At 43.9% G+C, this 18,742-nt stretch overlaps 1 protein-coding gene across 4 annotated transcripts in view; it reads right to left on the reverse strand.

The window, feature by feature from the left end:
* Positions 1-10,044, reverse strand: part of MYO1B (myosin IB) — a 192,621-nt gene extending 182,577 nt beyond the window's left edge. For 2 of the 4 annotated variants that reach the window (XM_089916557.1, XM_022567283.3), the window contains exon 1: positions 9,810-9,893. The gene's annotated coding sequence lies outside the window, so the exon portion shown is untranslated. Of the gene's footprint in view, positions 1-9,809 lie in introns of all 4 variants that reach the window. The other 2 variants (XM_022567282.3, XM_022567284.3) reach the window with 2 other exon arrangements.
* Positions 10,045-18,742: the final 8,698 nt, after the last annotated feature.

Raw genomic sequence — 18,742 nt, forward strand, 5'->3', positions numbered from 1 at the left:
ACACAATCACTGTTAACGTTTTGGTTTCTTTGCCATCTTTCTTCCTATATATTTTTCAGAGGAGAAACTAGAGCCCCGTATCAAATCACAGATTATATGCACTGCTTGGAATCAAACAGATCTGAATATCTGGTGGGGGAAGAGGAGGAAGAACTCCAGGCATCCATTTTCAGAAAAGACTGAGTAGCAACTCACATTTATACTGCGCGCTTGCTCTGTGCCTGACCCTGTTTATTCTATGGACACACGTGTGTTTACTCATTTAATCCTTATTACAATCCAAGGAAGAAGGCTCTACTATTACCCAAATACTGCAGGTGAGAAAACGGAGGCAGAGACAGATTAAGCTATGTGGCCAAGGACACGGGCTGCTAAACAGAGTCAGGTTTCAAACCCAATACTTTCCCCAGAGCGCAGCCCATCACCATTGCACCACACTGCTTCCCACTGAGCGAGGACTCACTGCCACGTAAGAGAACCAGGCTCTGATGCGCTTGCCCCAGGTGCAAAGCCTCGATGACCGATGCGCGATGCGCGGTGATTCTAGGTGGAATGAAGTGTGCATAACTCAGACCAGACCCCTCCTCCCACCCCACCCTTTTCACATCAGAGCCCTCAGTGTGTCTCTAGAGAAGGTGCCAGAGGGAAAGGGGAGAGAGAGGGCTGAGACACTGAAAGGGCCAAAGGTGGCCCCCCCTGCTCAAGAGCCCTCCCGGGAGGAGAGAAAGGGCTTCTCCAGACCTCAGAGCAAGACCCAGTCCAATAGTACAGAACCCAGGACGTTGGTGTGCCCAGCAGCCACCAGTACTCAGGGCAATGGCAGCGCTCAAGGGGTAGAGGGAGAGTTGGGGGATGGGCAGTAGCCCCACTCAAGCCCCGTCACAGAGGCAGCGCACTCTTTACTTGGGCAGTTTCATTTGAGGAGGAAGGGGAACATACTGGTCAAAAATAAACATTTTCATGTCATCATACTTAAACATTACTAAATACCACTATTATGATGATTTACTAAGAAGTACCACTTTTTAAGTCCTTAATTACTAAAATTTCCATCAATCTATCATTAAGAGCAGAACTGCACCCCAGGGCTTCTGGGCCCGTTCTTCACTGCCTGGAAAGCTCTACCATCCTTCTCTTCCTGCAGCAGTACCAACTCACCCTTCAGGCAGCTGCATGAATGCCTGTTTCCTCAGACAGGCTCTCCCTCTACCCCCAATCCAAAGTCTCCCCTCCCCATCTTTCTTATTCTCACAGCATCCTGTCCTTTCCCTTCATAGCAAATATCACAATTCATAAATATGGCATAAATGTCTATGTTCACTTCCTCAATGTCTCTCTCCCCTCACATTCCATGAAGACAGAAACACAATTGCTCTGCTCACCATTAAAGACTCAGCGCCTAGTACAGTGCCTGGCACACACTAGGCACCCCAACATTTGATGAATGAATACATGAATGCATTAAAGAAACAAAAAACACCTCCACCTCCCCTTACTTCTAAAAGTATCATATATAATTTTTAAATTACGGTGAGTTATGACATTTCCGTTACAGGTTTGTTATTTTACGCTCTACTAGAAACGCCACGCGACTCCAGGCTCCTATAGCAAACACAGGTTGAAATGTGATCAATGAAGAACCCATCGGGGCTTCCCTGGCAGCGCAGTGGTTGAGAGTCCGCCTGCTGATGCAGGGGACACTGATTCGTGCCCCGGTCCGGGAAGATCCCACATGCCGCGGAGCGGCTGGGCCCGTGAGCCATGGCCGCTGAGCCTGTGCATCCGGAGCCTGTGCTCCGCAACGGGAGCGGCCACAACAGTGAGAGGCCCGCATACCACACACACACAAAAAAAAAATAGAACCCATCAATAAACAAATACAAAATCAATCCCCATTCCTGTATACCAGCAACACCAATCAGAAATGTGTTAAACAATTCCGCTCACAATGACCATAAAAACCATAAAGCACCATGGCACAAGTCTAACAGAAGACGTGAAAGAGTTTTTACACATAAAATTATAAAATTTCATTGAAGGACATAAAAGACCTAAATCAATAGAGAAGTATATCAGGTTGCAGACCGGAAGTCATGAGACCATAAAGATCTCAATTCTCTCTAAATTTTTATATAAACTGAATGCAATTCCAATAACACAAAATTTTTGAAAAATAAACAAGTCACATGCTTGGAGAATATATGTGCAAGTTAACCTGTGTGGAGGGAGCGAGAAGAATGTGATGTGCGTTTGACTCATCAACTGACACAAATATGGAAAACGGCATTTTGTGTGAATTCCAGTAATTTAACTATTATAGGTATGCAATGTTACTTCCAATGTTTTGACTCTTTCAAATATTTTCTCCATTTTAAGTTGTGAAACAGTAAATGCTACAAGTTCAGGAAAGCTGGGTTGTGAGAGATGCGTAGGGGTAATAGGTAGAGAGGGGCTTCCAGGGCGAAGGAAAGATCCAGGAAAAAAATAAGGTAAAAAAGCAGAAGACATGTTTCAGAGAGAACCAAGTATGGCTCACAGAGAACACATATTCCCATAGAAAGCCAGACAGTGATGGATCTACAAACGGTACAATGAAGTGACTACAGCAGTATTATCTACACAATGATCCTGCCAAAAAGTGGGACACCGGTCACGTAAGTTGGGACATGTGCATACCCTATCTCCCTCTTGGAGATCCACAGTGCACAGTCACAAATAAAAGTCCGCCTTCTGTAAAGAAGAAACTTATTTTTTTAAGTTTATTTAAAGAAACTTGTTTAAAATGTTGTTTAACCAACACCTACTTGCCCAAGGAACGCTTTTTTACAGTAACGTTTACAAACTTTTCATGGAACAACCCACTTTGGGAAATGCTGTATTCTAGTAAACCAGCCTTTTAAAGGTCTGAACCAGAATAGAGGTTTAAGGATTTGAAAATAAAAGGCAACAATCAACCAAACACTGTAACTGATTAGATGGATGTAAGAGTCACAGAAAATAGAGAAGTCGGTGATGCTTCTGAAATCCAAAGTCAAGATGATGATAAGAATGCTATTAGCACAGTTACATCAAAGGTGGTCAACTATTAGGTAATGGGCACTAAGCGTGGATTTTGATGGGTTTGGAGAGACAGTGAGATATTCCCCTAGAAAGAAAACTGAGCAAGGAGTTAAAAGCCTTGGAGTCCAGTGCCAGATCTGACCCTGGTTAACCTTTTGAGCCTGAGCAGTTCTCAGATACAAGTAAGTAGTTATGGTGGTGGCCTAAAGGCCCTTTCAACTTCATCACTCTACCATTCCAAAAATGAAACATTCGAAGTCAAAATACCAATACAGTCAAGTTCTACCTTTAAAGGAGGTGTGAAATGTTTAAATATAGGATACAAATAAACAATTCAAGAATCTGAATATATGAGTTTAAATATATATGGATGAGAGGTTTTTAAGAGATTATGCAATTATAGATGTTGAAGAGAGAGCCCCAAAACCTACTAAAGTTATAAAGTCTAACTCCAGCCCCCTGCTCCAATGTCACAGAATACCTAGTACTCTGCTTCTGCAGAAAGCAGATTCCTGAGTCTGACCCAATGTGGCAGTTCATATATTTTTATGAATACCTCTCAACAGCCTGAAGAGTTCAAGCAAGTGAGAACTCTTTGCGAGACAGCTCACCACATCAGGGGTAAATCAAAACTGTAGTCAACTTATTACAACTGTAAGCAGACTGCATGAGGAATGCAAAAAAAAAACGAGCCACGCAAATTGGCCTAGGCCCAATGTTTATACAAATTAAACTTTTCCTAAAAGCATTTAGGCAGGGACTCTAAAATGAATAAAATAGTGATGATCCCTTTGAAGCCCTTTCAAAGGAAAGAACGAGCAGCTAGGACCTGGGCCTATTTGCAACCTGAACGTTGCAAATAGTGCTTCAGAGTCTAATAATATAGAATTTAAAAGGAAGCAGCACTGAGGGAGGAGAGAGAAGGTGCACAGTGGCAAAAGTAAGTGGGGCCAGCAGGAGGTTTTCAATCAAGGTTTTTGGTTTGTTTTTAATTTTGGGGTTGAAGTGTGCAGAAAATGCTTTCACGAAACCAGTGAAAATGAGCAGGCAAATAATATGCACACACACAATAATGAAACCAGTAACGAATAACCTGGTCCGTTCCATTGTCCTTTCAGTGCAATTTTCTAAAGTCTCTTCAAGGATGCTGAATTCTTTTTTTTTTTTTACGAGTTTAAAAACTTGTACAATTTTGAATTGTATTTTCATTTCAACACAGCAAAATGAAGCCATCTGTGTAACTTCAAAGCATCTTGAGTCCACGCAGGATTGATCAGAAAGTCCCTGGAAAGTAGAGACCTGGTCTCCTCCTGCCTCTCCAAGCTATCTAGGAAAGCCAGGCACCTGGTATTTTTAGAAGCTCAGCATTGTTGTTTATCTGATAAGCAAAGGAAGGATGTCAATTTTCACTTATCTCCAGACCTCAATTTCAAAAACTGCCTATCTTGGAGGAGTATAAATTCTATACCAATTCTTTTCTTCCTTGCCTTGTCCAAAGTCTTATCCCCTAAGTTCCAGCTCTGCAGTGGTGCTCCCACCAATTCGTCCACATGCATCAGACCCTGAGCTCTGACTGGATGACCAGCAGCATACTGTCCTTGAAAAGACTGGAGACCAGAGATCAGACAAGCCCCCTGAAAATCCCCAGAAGGCCAGCAGATTCCCACAGAGAAGGCAGTGACCAGGAGAGGGTGAGAAAGACAACCAGGCAGGGCTGGCTCCTTGGTCTCCCACCGGCAGGTTGAATCTTGTTTCACCACGTCCCCCTCACTTGGGGGAGGAGAATTATGCAGGGGTGCCAAGCACAAGACCCAGAAAAAAAAAAAGAGCAACTCAGAAGCATTTGAACCAGATCCTCAGCCCTGGTCCAACCAAGGACACACGCAGGAACCCTGACTCCAGGGGACAAAGGAAGAGAGAGGCTGTCAGGGTGGGCTCACTCTCTAACTCTGTAAAACTCACTCCTTAAAGTGGCCCAGAGCTTCCAAGAACACTGTCCCACGAGGCAGCACGTTGTTCTGTAAAGCACACAGTCTTGGGCTTGATCTCTAATAGCCCTGGGCACGTTCCCCAACTCTCCCAACTACAGACATCTCCTACTGAAGGAGAGCAATGAGGCTTAAATGAAACAGGCTGTGGAGAGAACCCAGGACGCAGCATGACACAGCGCAGTACCCACTACTTAATGACAGCAGCATGAATGTCACGCAACAAAATATAATTCTTTGGGGACTTGGCATTTCTTGTCCACTATGCAAATATGCCTTAAGTCTATGAACAGCCTTAGTGGGGTTGAATCAACAGCCATGCTGAACCAGGATGAGGAAGGTTGGGAGGCTGGCAGGTGGGGAGGGAAGAAAGCAGGAGGACACCAAGGATTTGCTGTACACCAGGGCCGACCATGTAATTCAACACCTTCTCCCATGGAGTGGTACTTTATACACCCTCAGGGTCCAAAAAAGGATCCTCTCCTCTCTCCTCGGGCAACGAATTCACCAGAAAGAGGCTTCCTAACATCCCAACCAATCCAGCCTTCAGAGGCAGGTGTTCAGAGACCCGACCCCTTTAGCACCATCAGAGGTTGGGGGAAATAAAACCAAGGACAAAGAAGGAACAGGCATTGTTTGGGTTCCTCCCACTCTCATGCTTTTGTCTCAGTAGCATGTGTTGGCGTGGCCTTGGTCACCACGGCTGTCACAGTCATCTCACCAGCATCCACTCTCTGGGCACATTGCACTGCTCTGCTACATCCTTTGATACACAGTGGATTTCCTTTGCTGCTTTTTAATGCATAGCCTTGCATCAACTGTGTGCTTAATACAATACAAATTGATGAAGACACTGGCAACTGAAAAGAAACCTACGACAGGTTATAAGAGCATCCTTCATCCTTCTCAGCTGGTAAGTTGGAAAGTGCTCCGTTAGAACTCAGCAGACCACGTGTGTGCATCCCCTCTAAATATCCAATGGATGAGAATCTAATGGCCTCAGGAGACAGAAGTTACTGCACCTATACTACAGTCTCTGAAGACCCCAAATGATGTCTTGGCTTGAAATAATTAAAAAGTAACAGTAGAACTTTCAGTCTTCATAGTCTTATCTTAGGAACAAAAAAAACCAATATTGACTTTTCCATTTGCCCGGGAGCATTCTGAGAAATCCATAAATAATCGATGATGACGCCAAGTGTTCGAATCCACTCTGCTCCTGCACTCGGCGGTCACCCCTGGGTCAAGGTCAGGAGACTCCTGCCTGGCACCATACTCCATTCCACCCCAAGGACGGATACCACTTCCATTCCACTTTCACGTGGATGCCTAAGCTTGTTCACTTCCCCTGTGGGGAAAAGATGAGCACAGAAATCCTGTGGAATGTGTGTTCCCACAGAGCTCAGAAATGTGATGATCTCAGAGGATATTGTAAAGAAAGACCCTTGACACTTCCCTAAGGAAGAATGTCTTCTGTAAAAGGCGACTGCCAGGACAAAAAGCATGTGCTGGGAAAATCTACGGCCTGCTGCTGTGTATGACTCCAATTCTGATGTCCCACTTCCTCTTTATAATCACATTCCTTCCCTCCTTATTCCTCTTCTAAAAAGACACTCTGGCATTGGGTCTCAGTAAAGAAGCAAAGGGCAGTGTTCTAATAAAGGCTGGGAGATAAAAAGGGCTAAAATAGATTTCAATAAATATCAAATGACTCTAAGTCTACTCCATTCCACCACTTTTAAATGTCCCCTCACCCCCCAAAAAAACTTATTTTTAAACATTGGCAGCCTAACTTTTTAAAGTTTCATTCACTTCAAGTTTATTCACATAGGCCATCAAACAGCAAAGCTTTTGAACAAGAATACAGTTTGAAAAGTTGCGATGTCACTAATCTAGGCTTCCAAACCTATCTCACAGTGGTTTTTGAAAAAATCAATTATGATAATATATGCAAAAGTGATTTGCAATCTGCAAAGGGCTGATCACATAATCAAACTGCTGTCATTCCTAGTATTAAAAGATATCATACCATACAGTGTGGACCTTGGAATCAGAGATTGGAATTCAAATCTCACCTCTACCCCTTACTAGTTACCTACACAACTAGGCAAGTTACCAAACTCCCTGGGCCTCAGTTTCAACTGTAAAATGGAGATAATACCCACTTTACCAAGTTGTTGTGAGGGTTAATAAAATAATGTGTGTAAAATCCTTTTCACACAGTAAATACTAAATGACAGTTTTAACTACTGTTAGGCTGTTTAATTAAAATCCAAAGGTCCAGCTATTGAAAATAGCAGAAGGGAGGGGGACGAGAGAATAATCTCACCCAAAAGGAGAACAAATGTTAAAAACCTTTAACATCCTACATTCTGAGGATTCCCCTCTTGGCCCACTCCTACACCCCACTCCTTCCCCACTGTTGTCGGAAGCTCCTCGTTGCTTTGCATAACCGCGAAGCAACCAGGGAGAGTCAGTCTTTAACTCCAGGCTTGACAAAGTGATGATTCATCCCATCCCGTGAAGAGGGTGCAGCTTGCAGCCAGCCTCATCACACATGGGGAATCCATCGGACGGCCTGCAGCCAGAGACCAACTATTTAAGAGGCTTCCCCATCCGTGTCTTTGGTAGCAGTAATCTTATGCTTTGCATTTTGTTAATGTATATTCCAATGAGTACTTGGGAGGAATCCAATTGTGCTATATTTTACAAAACAATTCACAACATAAACGAAAAGTCCAAAATGGCAAGACAACGATAACGAAGGAAGTCTCCCTCTGTTCGCTGCCCATGACACAATGTTTTGCCAGGCAGTGTGTTAGTTATAATGACAAACAGCTTGACGGTTGGACAACATCCCACCTCAACTGCACATCATAATGGCTCTGGAGGACAAATCCCACTGTTTTCCAGCCTGGCCTGAAAATCTGACCACATCCTCCAAGAAAAAGACAAACCCTCACGGTAGCTGGTACAGCTCTTTTCCATTACCACTTAGTGGGGAGGAAACATTTTTTTTCCCCAGGAGTAAGCTCTTCATTCCCCTTCTAAGATTAAGAGACTTTCAAACTTGGTTGTCTTAAAATGAATAGCCAATGCGGTGGTTCACCGGTTGGCCCTCAGACTTGTCGAAGAAGCAGCTCTAGGTCATTTCCCAGCCCTGCCTCAGCCAGACTACTATAGCTAAATGTCTCCTCAACTATCACCACAGTAATTCTAACCTTCAGCCCAGCTTTGGGATCCTTCCACCAGTGTCCCATAGGCACAAACCATGAATGCCTGGAAATGTCAGCCTCCTCCCAAAACGGTTTTGCTTGGAATACTCCATTCAAAAAACACTCATCATTCAATCCACCCTGGCTCCCTCCCGAGGTCAACCAATCCTCCTGGGCTTCTTGATTCCAATCTAGGAAAGGGTCACTTAACATATGCCCAACACATTACATTCAATTCTACCTCCCCCTAAAAATAATTCCCATTCACCATAGTGGCAACTGTTCCCTTTCCTAGTCCAGATGACCCACATTAGGGGAGTGAAATCACAGAAGTCACGACTCCTCAACTGAAAACCCAAAGGGTGGTGTGTATGATGTGTTTTCTGGGAAAGACTGTAAAGGGTTTTTCAATTCAGTGTTACCTAATCTGATTCATTTATTTAGCAATGTCTAATTTTCTAGTGGTTTCCCCCCCAAACATTCCTGGAAAATTGTTTTACTATATTACAACGGAGAAAATTATTCTATGTCAAAATCAATGCTATAAAATCTGCTTCCTACCCATTCAAGCCAATATCTACTAGCTACAAACACGGATCCACAGGCACATACATACACACAAATACCCTGATTCATAGCCCAAAAAAAAGTCTTCTTCCATTGTAATTAAGAAGATTTGATTTCAGCAAACTAACACTGAGAGCGCCTAGAAGTCAGGGAAGTACACAACTTGTTGAAGCAATAAACGCTCGGCCGCAGCCTGAACAAAGCATTACAAATAAGCTCCAGAAACCCACACAGCAAGCCCTTGGACAAAATGCTGTGTGTTTGTAATCAACTCTCCACTGCACGCACATCACCCACTCCCCAACCCTCTGCCCCGGCCCAGCAAGAACCCTCCAGGACTCCCATTCCTAATCTGGTTTCCATTCCAGCCCCGCCCCCTCCCCTTCCCTCTCTAGGACCGTGAATCAATCCCATCCCGGGCAGGAAACGAGACCCAAGGCAGCCCCCTCCGCTGCGGCGGAACAAAGGAGCATAGCTCAGCTGCACGCGCAGGATGCCCCGTCGGGTCCTGGGCCCCTTCTCCCCCGTCGCCGGGGCACGCCGCACCTGAACCCCACTCCCCAGGACGCCCCATTGTTCTCCCTCCGCTTTCCTTCCCGGAGGAGGCCACCCCGTGTCCTTCCATAGAACCAGGGGGCCAGGAAACAGCTGTGGGCCAGAGAGGTAGAGGGGTGTGGGTGAACACCAGGAAGACCTGAATTCCACTTTGCCCACAGGTACGAAGGGAATGGGGCAAAGTAAGAATAACTTAGTTTAGCGCCCTCTACTCTCCCACCCGCCCCCGAAGCAACTAAGGAGTCGCGACCACCCTGCCCGACCTCCAGCGTGCGCGGTTCTCGCCGCAGCGCCGCCTGGCCCCGAGGAGAGACCGCAGACCCCGCCGACCCGTGTCCCGCGAGCTGCGGCGGGGCCACGGGGACGCCGGGCACAAAGGACCGAGCGGGCAGGGCAGGAGAGAGAGGGAAAGCGCTCGCACTACCTCGCCGGACGCCACTCCGCCTCCTTGTCGTCCTCCTTCTCCGGCGCGCTCCGGGACGCTGGCCCTCCGCGAGGCTGCGGGGCTCCCGCGCAGTTGCTCGGCAGACGCTGCTGGCGGACGCTGCCGGCGGACGCTGCCCAGCGGCTGCCTGCCCCTCGCGCCCGCGCTCCCACACCACCGCGACGCGCGGCGCCCGGGTCTCCAGTGCGCGCCGGACTGCAGAGTGCGCTGCCGCTGCAAAGTGCTGCGCTGCGGCTGGAGGCGCCCGGCCACTCCCCTCTACCCCGAGGGCGGAGGGGCCGGTCGAGGGGCGGGGGCGGCGACCTCGCAGCTTGGGATTCGCCCCTCTGAGCGCCGGCAGGACCGGGAGCCGCCGCCTCCCAGCCGACTCACCTCCAGCCGCCCGGTGCCGGCGGCACAGCGCCCCCCGGTGAGCGCGGGTGCAGCCTCCGCCCCCGGGGCCAGCCTGGATGGGGCAAGGAGGAGTGGAAAAGAGGAGGAAGGAGAGGCGTCCCTCCCAGCCCCACGGAAGGCACAGCCCTTCTACCTTTCTCACTCCCGGATTTATTAACATCAAACGACAAATACAATAACTGGAGAGGCAAGCCAGGGGGAGCGGGCCGGGGCGGAGGGGGTGAGGAAGGGGGCTGCGGGGAATGACAAATGGAACCCAACCTGTGGGCAGATGTCAGCAGAGAGTGGGAGTGTTCTCAATTGTTCCTTCTCCCTTAGACAAAAAAAAGTTTGGATACCCAGGAATATCGGAAAATATTAATTTGACCGAAAGGGAAAAGAGTGTACTGAGTGGCAAAGTGTGCTTTTATTTACAAGATTTTTTAATATCTATTAACTCACTTAATTTCACATGATGCTAAGTAGACACTGGCCAATTCTCTGTTACAGAAATTAAAAGATAATTTAAAAAGAAATTTCAACTATATGTGTATATTTATATGAAAATATATAAATGAATATTGCGTATTAACTGGCACTGGGTGATGATCAACGATAGGGTGTTAATCTGCATATTATTTATGCGTGCTGGAGGAAGCCAGAGAATCAGGCCCTCCAGCTTCTCACTCCAGCTGGCTTCTTGCCTCTTTGTACAGTAGAATTTAGAGCAAGCCACTTGACCCTTGTCCTGGTTTCCTCATCCCGGAGGAGGGAAGAGTGCTCATCCAACCTTACTCACTGGGTGAGGTGAGGATTACTTGGCTAAGGTGTTAAAAGAAATGTAGGCACAGTAATTATTACTCATGGTTCTAACTACTTCTTCCAATAATGAAATAAATTGCCATAAATGGAGCCAGGTTTAAATGGACTGACCTATATCTGGAAACTGTCGCTAAAATGAGGTGAACCAAGAAATCAGACCATATATAGTAATTATTTTCCTACAGGCATAAGAACCACAGGCACTGGTATTTGTCAAATGCTACCAGTAGAGTTTGAAAAGGTAACAATTCCCCAGACTGTATCTGCTTTGGACCTACACCATCATTGATGGCACCATTAGCATCACTTCTGATCCACATAAGACATAGTGACGTGCTAAGCTTAAACATATTGAGTACCAGGTACCATTCTTTTCCTGTTTAATCTTCACAAAAACCTGGGAGGAAAGTTACTCTCTGTGTCCTTGTTTTACAAACCAGAAAAGCCAAGAACAGAGAGTTCTTCCAGCTAATAAGTGGCTATACTAGTGTGAAGACATGTCCACAAATTCTTTTTTTTTTTTTTTTTTTTTTTTTTGCGGTACACCGACCTCTCACTGTTGTGGCCTCTCCCATTCCGGAGCACAGGCTCCGGACGCGCAGGCTCAGCGGCCATGGCTCACGCGCCCAGCCGCTCCGCGGCATGTGGGATCTTCCCGGACCGGGCACAAACCCGTGTCCCCTGCATCGGCAGGCGGACTCTCAACCACTGCGCCACCAAGGAAGTCCCACAAATTCTTTTACACTCCTCCCATTAAGGAATGGAGTCTAATTGTCTTCCTCTTGCATATAGGCTAGACTTAGAGATGTGATCCTAACGAATAGAATACAGCAGAAATGATGTAGGTAACTTCTGATTCTAGGTTGTAAAAGGAACTACAGCTTTCACCTGACCTTCTCCTGGGCCAGTCACCCTTGGAACTCAGCAGCCATGCTACGAGGAAGCTCTAGCCATGTGGTAGGTCATGTATAGGTGGTGTTTCTGCTGCTGATGCCAGCTGAGGACCCAGCCTACAGCCGGCTGAACTGCCAGGCATGTGAGTTAGTAAGCCTTTGAGATGACTCCAGCCCCAGTCACTGACAGAGAGATCTAACTGAGCCTAGTCAGTGCCCAGAAACAGAAGGTAGCAATAATACGAGATGGGCTTCAGGGTGGTCGTTGTATAGCAGTAGGCACCTGGAACAGTGGCAGAGCTGGGATTTGAACCCAAGCCTTCTGACTCCACAGTCTCCGCCACAATCCAGTACACTGCCTCAGACCTTGATAACCTAGCCTAATGAACACCCTGAAGGTCCCTGTCTTCGCAACAGACAACATATGGACCTGCTACCTGATGACACTTGTAGCCTCCCTTCTCCATTTTGCCCATCTGACTTTAGATTCCAAAGTGACTGCTTATAGCAGTTTGGCAGTAAGGGAGCCTCTGACCTCTGCTGTCCAGTCCAGCTTTTCAAAAATCACAGAAATTCAAACGGCAGCTTCACAAGTACAAAATGTAAACAGATGATTTGAAAGAGTGGGGGAAATTCTGTAATCTTTTGATCTTGGAAAAAGGCCAAGTTTTAGTAAAAAGTAGGTTTAAGACAAGTATTTGCTGCGTAGGACAATTAAGAGAACTTCTCTTAGGAAGGTTTTGGAGCTCCTGCCCCAAGAAAGAAATTGGGAACATAGTTATGTAGGAACAATTTTGCCTCTAGAAGGATCTAGCAGAGTGGGGACACTTGAGGCTTTCTCCCTGTTTTTTAGCAGGTTCGGGAAAGAAAATAGTAGAAGCTGTTGAACTCATTCTAATAACATTGAGAAAATGAACCCAAGAAGCTATTAGAAAGCCAAAAATGTTTCTAGAGCAAAGCTATGCTTCTCTTTTAAAAATACCATTAACCTAGTTTTCATAAATCTCAAAATCCAAACTTCTGAAGACATACCATGAGGTTTTTAAATACTTTTACCTTCCTGGCCATTCTTTTCAAGAGTCAATCAATCAACAACTTTTGAATTTAAAAGAAGCAGATTGCAGTTGTTCTAATAACTGTCAAGAATAGATAATAAATCCACCAAGTACAAAAGCATTTTTTACTTTCCCCTCAGTCTATTTGGAAGAAGCAGAAGCTATGAAGAAGCAGAAAGACTATTATTAAGATTTTAGGGTCATAAACATAAATTATCAAGTTATAGGAGTAAAAGAATGTAAGAAGTGTGCTTTACCTCAATGAAAACATGCAATGATTTAATTCAAAACAAGGGAAATCCTGCCGTCTTTGTGGAAAAACTTAGAAATAAAAGCACATCTGTGTGTGTCCCAGGAAGAGAATTACTCCTAAAAGTATAGAGTTGTTGATGTTTTTCCTTAGTTGTTTTTACTTGAGCCCCTTAAAAAAAATTTTTTTTTCAAGAATTCAACATTGGAAAATTGACCAACAAAAGGACCACGTAACCTGATTCTGCCTCATATTGGTGTAGCAAATGAAATGGTGGGCTGGAAGTCATAGTTTTAGATTTTCTCACTGGTTCTGTCTGTAACTAGCTTTAGAATTTTAGCCAGAAAGCTCATGCTCTCTGTCCTTAGTTATTTTACATCATGTTGAATGTGTTAAGAACCTCTGGTTCTAAAAAAAATCTAAGAGTCTTTATATTTGCCATATTTTCTCTCCTTGCCTACCTGTCCAAACACTTAGTTTTCACCCACTCTGCTTATCCTTTGAGACCACACTCAGTTCTTACCTGTTCCTGACCATCTTCTTGAATTGGATCTTGCTTCCTTTGCTGTGGAACATCTTGATGCCACATCTTCTCCATACTTATTAATTGGTTCCAGGTTGTGAAACCTTTCAAGTTGTTCTCTTATAAATGTTTGGCCTTTCCAACTAGATGGTAAATCTCTAGATTAAAGGAGTAATTCAATTTCAAAACACCAGGCCCATGACAGTAAGAAGTATCTTAGAGAGCTTACTGTGTTCTAGAAAATAATCTAAATGCTCTGCATGTGTGTTAATTCATTTAACCCTCATAACAGCCCAATAAGGTAGGTTATTATTATTATCCCATTTTACAGATGATGAAACTGAGGCAGGGAAAAGTTAATTACTGGCCTGAGGTTACACAGTAATAATGTTAGAGCCAGGATGTGAGTCTGGGCAGTCTAGCTTCAGGGCTTGATCTCTTACCTCAATGCTATATAAATACTTCCTCTCACATCTGTGAGCATTTAATCTGTGAGCTCTTTTTCCTTTTGTCTCTGAAAACAAGTAGTGTCTCATCTCTTTAATTTATATATCTCTTAGTTTAGAATAGTGCTCTAAATGCAGTAAGCACTGCATTAGTATTTCTTAGTTCCATGCAAAAAAAAAAATCTTTTTTATGTATTTAAAGAATGCTTTGAAAATAAATGCATAATGATTAAAGTATTATTTGAAATTCAGATTAGGTATTATAAAAAATATTTCTATAGCATTTTCAGCCTCTGAGACTCAGCAGGAAAAACACAACTCTTACTCTAAGTATTAAAAAAGCTGTAGATAGAAAGTAGCTAGGAGAGTAGATCTTGAAAGTTCTCATAAGAAAAAAATTAAAAATTTTGTAACTATGTTATGATGATGGATGTTAACTGGTCTTATTGTGGTGATTATTTTGCAATATATACAAATATCAAATCATTACACTGTATACCTGAAATTAATATTCTTAGGTTGATTATACCTCAATAAAAAGAAAATTAATTAAAAAAAATTTAAAACTGTAGATAAATGACAACAAAAATATTAGAGGATAAAAAGATTGATGAAATTTCCCCTAGGCAGGAAAATTTGCTAAAGCTTTTCGAAGATGAAAAGAGAAGAACTCAAAACTCAGGAGTAGGATTCCTTATAGGTACTATGTGTGATGATCGAGAGCAACTATTCCCTAAAACAACGGTACTGATGAACCTAGTCGCAGGGCAGGAATAAAGACACAGACGTAGAGAATGGACTTGAGGACATGGGGAGGGGGAAGGGTAAGCTGGGATGTAGTGAGAGAGTGGCATGGACATATATACACTACCAAATGTAAAATAGCTAGCTAGTGGGAAGCAGCTGCATAGCACAGGGAGATCAGCTCTGTGCTTTGTGACCACCTAGAGAGGTGGGATAGGGAGGGTGGGAGGGAGACGCAAGAGGGAGGGGATATGGGGATATATGTACACATATAGCTGATTCACTTTGTTATACAGCAGAAACTAACACAACATTTGTAAAGCAGTTATACTCCAGTAAAGATGTAAAAAAAAAAGTACATCTGCACAAACTTGAAATATGTGTACAAGGTTAGTCACTGTGGCATTATAAAAAAAACAACAACTATTCTTTACAACATATAACAGTGTAATTGACCCCTAAAATTGGGTAGTGAAACTCGAAGTGTAATTTTTTTTTCTCCACAAAATACATTTGTCTATAGCTTAGAATACTGTGATCCCTCAAATAAATTATAGATCCATTGCCAGGAAATTTAAATTGCCTGAGTTTTTTCCCCCAATGTTTTATAATTTAGCATTTTGTCTCTTCAACTAGTAGAATAATTGTCTTTTTTATTTCCTTGCAAACTGTAACAAGTTAGTACCATTATGGCAAAACCTTGCTGTTAAACAATAAATCAATCTGAAAAATGACTAGAATTTTTTCCCAATCTTTTTTAAAAAGCATTTTCATCTTTCTAATGATGACTGGGGAGCTTGTCACCTCGTTGCTGAGGAGACTTGAGGAGAACTATAAGGAAAAGCAAATATTATGGCAAAGGAAAAAGAATTAGCTGTCTATACCAAATGAAGTGCAATTTAGCAAACATATGAAGTAATATTCTGTTTCTGCTTCAGTCTCTAAAACTAAATGCCCATTTATTTGTCTCTGGTGTATACTTTCATCACAGGTGTTAGCATATGTAAATACCGATAAAGATAATTGTGTAACCAAAAAATATTTTAATTTATTAACAACCAAGACAACATATAATACAGGTATAGGGACTGTTGACTAAATAAACCAAAATTTAACTGGAACTAAAAACCAAGGCTTAGTAATAGATTTCTCATTAGTTTTAGCAGTGTTCTCAATCTTGACATCTTTTGTACAAGATGAGAAGCTCTGTGAGGGCAGGATTTTTGTCTCTTTGGCTCATTGTTGTGTCCCCAGAGCCTAGGAACATACGAGACACTCAAATATTGTTGAACTGATGAATGAATTTTTTTTTTTTTTTTTTTTTTTTTGGCCACGCAGCTTGCGGGATCTTAGTTCGCCAGCCGGGGATTGAACCCGCGTCCTCGGCAGTGAAAGCACAGAGTCCTAACCACTGGACTTCCAGGGAATTCCTGAATTTTATAAATTATTTTAGGTAAATTGAACTGGCCCATAATCTCAGTCAATATTTCCAGATGGGTCTTAGGCCAATTTTAAGGCTTTCCACAGCAATGTTAAACAAAAGCAGGTCCTCGCTGATGGGTTCACACTGGTGATCTACTTCAACTCTGAATAAAGCTGGAAAACTTTAAAGAGAGTAGCACCAAAGCACTGCCCACGTCCTGCAGAGGAAGCAGCAGACCATGTGAGCCTGGGCATTGAAAAGCAACCCAGCTGCCAAAGCAATCAAGACTTCTACTGAAAAGACACATAACCTCCTTTCCCACTAGACATGCTGAAATCCATTCACATTACTAAGAAAAGGGAGCAGACACTTATGTCCTAGACTCTGGGCCGCTCTTACCAGGCCTCACCCGCCCCAATCCCCTCTAGGCCAGTGGGCGTTTTACAGGTTCTCCCCAAATCTTGCGTCTGGACCTGAGGTAATCTTGATCCAGAGACCTCAAACGTTTTCTTTTCTAGAGCACTAGGTCTGCAAATTTCTTCAAAAATTCCTGAAGTCTCCTCAGAACTTATCCCCCCCTGAGGTATCCTGCAGAGTTCTGCATGCTTCTACAAGTCCACAGAGTCCTTAAACTGGAAAGCATGCTAAAGCTTTTTATTTTTCTTTATGAATCTTTATCAGCCTAAAGCAACTAGCCCCATCCAGATGTAGCCTGGGCATGGGGAAAAGGATTTCGTTATTTCCAGACACATGGGCTTTTCTGTGATTTTGGTCCCACTGGGTGATTTTGATTGGCACTATAATTGCTCCAGATTAGCAGCCATAAAAGAGCCTCAACCTTAGAGACTCCTTCCATTCCAGTGCCTGTGGTCCTGCACCACTACCCCAGGGCCAAATAGTGAAGTAGCTGAAACCTGTCCTACATCAAGAGGTATTACTTGAGGGACTTCCCTGGTGGTGCAGTGGTTGGGAGTCCGCCTGCCAGTGCAGGGGACACGGATTCGATCCCTGGTCCGGGAAGATCCCACATGCCGCGGAGCAACTAAGCCTGTGTGCCACGACTACTGAGCCTGCGCTGTAGAGCCCGCGAGCCACAACTACTGAAGCCTGCATGCCTAGAGCCCATGCTTTGCAGCAAGAGATGCCACCGCAGTGAGAAGCACAGGCACCATAACGAGGAGTGGCCCCCGCTCGCCGCAACTGGAGAGAGCCTCTGCGCAGCAATGAAAACACAAAGCAGCCAAAAATAAATAAATTAAATAAATAAATTTATAAAACAAACAAAAAAGAGAGGTATTACTTGAGTGTCTATTCAGTCCCATACTGGCCCTGTTGCTAGGATGGGACAGTGAACTTCATGATCTCTGACCTTACAGTATGTAAGTCTAGCTTCAGGTCTTTGGCTCCTTCTTCTGGTGGCTAAAACTCCCTTTTCCCTTATAACATCCTCCCAGACCCTCAGGCAATGCGAGTCCTGATGCCTGTCTCCCAGGCCTCACCATTCCACCTGGTCCTTCAGATGCTGCCCTGAGCATTTTAGATCAGTTGTTCGCAACCTGGGGTCGAAGGACTACAACGCGGTCCAGGATTTCAATTCTGAGTGAAAGATTAGAAAGCTGCCTTTTGTTTCTTCATTTCAAATATTTAATTATCAAATTTTAAATATTCAAAAATTTAGTGGCTAGAAAACACCCATTGACATTTTTCTAGTCAAGAAAGTCAAATACTAAAGAAACTACTTGAGTTGTTTTTTAAACTGTTGGCCTCCTGTGGGCTTTGGGATTTCATGCTATATTTACTTCTTTTTCATACAAACAATGTTCCAGTTTTTGTAATAATAAACATGCATTATTTTTATAATCAGGAAAAATAATAAAGCTATTTTCATCTTGGACAAAATATGTGGTCTGTAAATTTTGAGAGGATGTTTTTATGAATTGGCCCTACTGAAAAAAATAATAATATTGCTTGCACACTTTTTCTAATACCTTTCCATCAGAACAGTTCAGTACTTGGTGATCCTTTCCATCAAATATATCAGAAACTAGCAGATCTGATAACTAGCTCCGCTGAGTGAGGGTTTGTGCTAAGGAGAGCATTTTCTTAGAATGCAGTGTCCTTGGATTTCTTTATTGAGTGCTCTTTAATTGGAGAGGACCTTCTTTCCATTTCATGAAGTCTTGTGCCCACAGGTAGTGGGCAGAGGGTGGGAGGCAATGAGCGGTTAGAGGGAGTGCTGGGGGAAATCTCTCCATTGACAACCTGGTGGTTGACAATAATGCCTGCCTCAAAGGAAAATTACGGCTGTGAAGACATCTACCAAGGGTAATGCATCCAAGATCCCTGGGCCAGTGGGCTCTGTTAGAACCCTCAAAAATGGCTGG

The sequence above is a fragment of the Delphinapterus leucas genome, chromosome 8 (assembly GCF_059928025.1).
Source record: "Delphinapterus leucas isolate spDelLeu-1000000601 "Yukka" chromosome 8, BTC_Dleu_Yukka2, whole genome shotgun sequence".
Lineage (NCBI taxonomy): Eukaryota > Metazoa > Chordata > Mammalia > Artiodactyla > Monodontidae > Delphinapterus > Delphinapterus leucas.